This window comes from Nicotiana attenuata, unplaced genomic scaffold (genome assembly GCF_001879085.1).
Source record: "Nicotiana attenuata strain UT unplaced genomic scaffold, NIATTr2, whole genome shotgun sequence".
Lineage (NCBI taxonomy): Eukaryota > Viridiplantae > Streptophyta > Magnoliopsida > Solanales > Solanaceae > Nicotiana > Nicotiana attenuata.
Window position 1 is genome coordinate 104627 of NW_017673755.1, and position 4198 is coordinate 108824.

Here is a 4198-nt window from a genome sequence, read left to right on the forward strand (position 1 = left end):
TCTTGGTTCAACCGTAGTTGAACTTCTTGGCGAAGGCACATAGCCTGAGTCCTGGTTCAACCGTAGTTGAACTTGCTAATGAGGGCGCATAGCCCGTCTTGGTTCAACCGTAGTTGAATTTGTTGGCGAAGGCGCATAGCCTGACTTGGTTCAACCGTAGTTGAACAGGTCGACTGTTGGCGACGATGGCCTTAGCCATAATATAATTGATGGCCTTGCTTTTTCAACTCGATGCGGGCGAGTCTTGGCCGTTATTTGGCGATAGCGGCGTTTAGCCTTAGTCCCAGTTCGGACGAGGTCGAACTACCGGTCGTGATAGTAAAAAACGCAGCCTCGTAGTTCGACCGGGGCCGAACTTTACGTGGCCCGAATCTTAATTTGAGTTGGGAGAACTTACTTGGATGGCGAGGGTGCCTATCCTACGCTTCGATTAGTTGGAGGTCGGGCTTTGCTTTCACGGATGAAGGCGTTTGGCCTGAGTCTCGGTTCAACCGTGGTTGAACTTGCTAAAGTTGAGGACGAAGGCGTCCATCCTTATAGTTCGAGCGAGGTCGAGCTCGTTGGATTTAATGATGAAGGCACATAGCCTGAGTCTTGGTTCAATCGTAGTTGAATTTGCTAATGAAGGCACATAGCCTGTCTTGGTTCAACCGTAGTTGAACTTCTTGGCGAAGGCACATAGCCTGAGTCCTGGTTCAACCGTAGTTGAACTTGCTAATGAGGGCGCATAGCTCATCTTGGTTCAACCGTAGTTGAATTTGTTGGCGAAGGCGTATAGCCTGACTTGGTTCAACCGTAGTTGAACTTTTTGGCGAAGGCACATAGCCTGAGTCCTGGTTCAACCGTAGTTGAACTTGCTAATGAGGGCGCATAGCCCGTCTTGGTTCAACCGTAGTTGAATTTGTTGGCGAAGGCGCATAGTTGGTTAACCGTAGTTGACTTTTTGGCGAAGGCACATAGCCTGAGTCCCGGTTCAACCGTAGTCGAACTTGCTAATGAAGGCGCATAGCCTGTCTTGGTTCAACCGTAGTTGATTTTGTTGGCGAAGGCACATAGCCTGAGTCCTGGTTCAACCGTAGTTGAACTTGCTAATGAGGGCGCATAGCCCGTCTTGGTTCAACCGTAGTTGAACTTGCTAATGAGGGCGCATAGCCCGTCTTGGTTCAACCGTAGTTGAATTTGTTGGCGAAGGCGCATAGCCTGACTTGGTTCAACCGTAGTTGAACTTTTTGGCGAAGGCACATAGCCTGAGTCCTGGTTCAACCGTAGTTGAACTTGCTAATGAGGGCGCATAGCCTGACTTGGTTCAACCGTAGTTGAACTTTTTGGCGAAGGCACATAGCCTGAGTCCTGGTTCAACCGTAGTTGAACTTGCTAATGAGGGCGCATAGCCCGTCTTGGTTCAACCGTAGTTGAATTTGTTGGCGAAGGCGCATAGCCTGACTTGGTTCAACCGTAGTCGAACTTTTTGGCGAAGGCACATAGCCTGAGTCCTGGTTCAACCGTAGTTGAACTTGCTAATGAGGGCGCATAGCCCGTCTTAGTTCAACCGTAGTTGAATTTGTTGGCGAAGGCGCATAGCCTGACTTGGTTCAACCGTAGTTGAACTTTTTGGCGAAGGCATATAGCCTGAGTCCCGGTTCAACCGTAGTTGAATTTTGCTAATGAAGGCGCATAGCCTGTCTTGGTTCAACCGTAGTTGAACTTTTTGGCGAAGGCACATAACCTGAGTCCCGGTTCAACCGTAGTTGAATTTGCTAATGAAGGCGCGTAGCCTTTCTTGGTTCAACCGTAGTTGAACTTTTGGCGAAGGCATATAGCCTGAGTCCCGGTTCAACCGTAGTTGAATTTGCTAATGGAGGCGCATAGCCTGTCTTGGTTCAACCGTAGTTGAACTTTTTGGCGAAGGCACATAGCCTGAGTCCCGGTTCAACCGTAGTTGAATTTGCTAATGAAGGCGCATAGCCTGTCTTGGTTCAACCGTAGTTGAACTTTTTGGCGAAGGCACATAGCCTGAGCCCCGGGATAATCATAGCAAATCGTAATAATCCGTTGGACCAATTGAAAGACATGAAAATAAGAACTCAAAATTAGGGGGAGAAGCATTAGAAACCTTTATTGATAATATTTGTTTGGTCTGCCTCTCCATGGAGAGGTTCAGAGCCTTACAATGGTGTTTTCTCTTCCCATAAGAGGGGTATATTTTCTCGTTTCTCTCTCCTCTCACTAGTGGTGAAGAAGCAACCCCCTTTCTGGGGTTTCCTCTCTTGGTATTTATAGCTGTGAGCTTCGTGAGCTGGCAATAAGTGGCAGTAACCACGTTGAGATCTCGCCTTTGTATTGGCGCGTAGGCCAGGGCCTTGTCGGCCGAGCTAGAGGCGGGTTGAAGGTTGTCAATCCTGAGTGTTCGTGCCGTTAATTAATCATGAATTAACTTAAAACGGGATTAGCCTCGTTAATTATCGTGGGATCAGATTTTGACCCATACAACTTTTCGAGAAGAAAAAACTACAACAAACATGTTATTACAAATTTGAATAAAATTACAAAACTATATGATTGTATCATATTAAGTTAATTTTATTTAGATTTCACTTATTTTAACTTGATTTAGTTGTAGGTGTATTCAAATATGGGAATCGAATAAGTTTTGTAGCAAAAAATTAGAACATAGCAAGAAACGACGAAGTTTCAAGATAGCGCACAGTTCCACTTTCACATAGTCAACATTATGGAAGTAGGAAGTAAGGATTTGATCTACAACATCAAAACGCAAATTTAATTGAAAAACTCGTTTTAATGTCTTCTAGTCTCATTATTTTTGTTTGGGTTGTGTTATTATCTTCCACGGAATAGATTCATTGTAAAATCACATATTTTTTTTTATGCTGTCTTAAAGATTTGTGACTTATTCATAATAAAAACTCATTAGTTGAAAGGTATTATTGTCACGACCCAAAATCCACTAAGGGTCGTGATAGCGCCGGACACCATTGTCAGGCAAGCCAACCAATTACTTAATTAAATCCTTGTTTTAATACTCTTGAAATCTATGATTTTCCCTTCAAATTTACCATTTTAAAAAGATAAGCGTCTTAAATCAAATTAAATAATAAGCAGTTGATATAAAATACTTTACAACCATCCCAGAACCCGGTGTCACAAGTGCATGAGCAATTTCTAAGAATAATCGAATAAAGTACAACAGCTGTCCGAAATACAATTGGACAGAAAATAAATAAAATCCTGAGAGAGACTACACTAGCTGCGGGTCGCCTCGAGGAAATACAGCTCACCTAGTCTCCGTGTCAACCATGCTGCTACGCCTGCTATGCCATTAGTGGCGCATGTGCCTGTGCAACAAAAATGCACAGAAGTGTAGTATGAGTACAAAAACAACGTGTACTCAGTAAGTATCCCGCCTAATCTCGAAGAAGTTGAGACGAGATGGCAACTTCGACACTTAGTAAAGGTCCAGTAATAATATTATTAATGCGATGACTCACGGATTTATTAAGAACAACAGTAAAAATTCAGATGAGTCACTAAACAGGTGAAATTTCCTTTTTACTTAAAATTTCCGGATTCATAATCCATTAATTGACAATTATCTCAAGATCGGGGAAAGCAGATATTAGTATCAACAACTAACACAGCAAGCAATACAAGCACGCGCAACTCATGCCGAGGACGTACGGCCCGATCCAACAATATTTAAACTGTGCACTGCCAGATGGTCGAATGACACGAACCATAGATGCATCTATTTAATCTACCGAGGCGTTCGGCCCGTTCCACAATATATAACCACATTCAAACAGTCAATTAAGAACTCATCAGGGAGCAATTTATCCAAGGAAAAACCAATTTCTTTTAACAATTCGAGAAGATGAAGGTAAATCTTTTTAGAAATTCATTTACTAACTCAACGTGATTTAAACAATTCAAATTGTCAATAAGATTACAAATATTCGAAGAATAACATGCTTTTGGGTCCTAGACTACCGGACTTAAACATAACAGTAGCTACGCACGGACTCTCGTCACCTCGTACTTACGTATCCCCCACAAATAGGAGCACATAACCAATTAACTCACCTATGGGGACAATTCCCTCTTACAAGGTTAGAAAGGAGACTCACCTCGCTCCGAAGATCCATAACCGGCATTCCACGCCCTTCCGAAGACTTGAATCGAT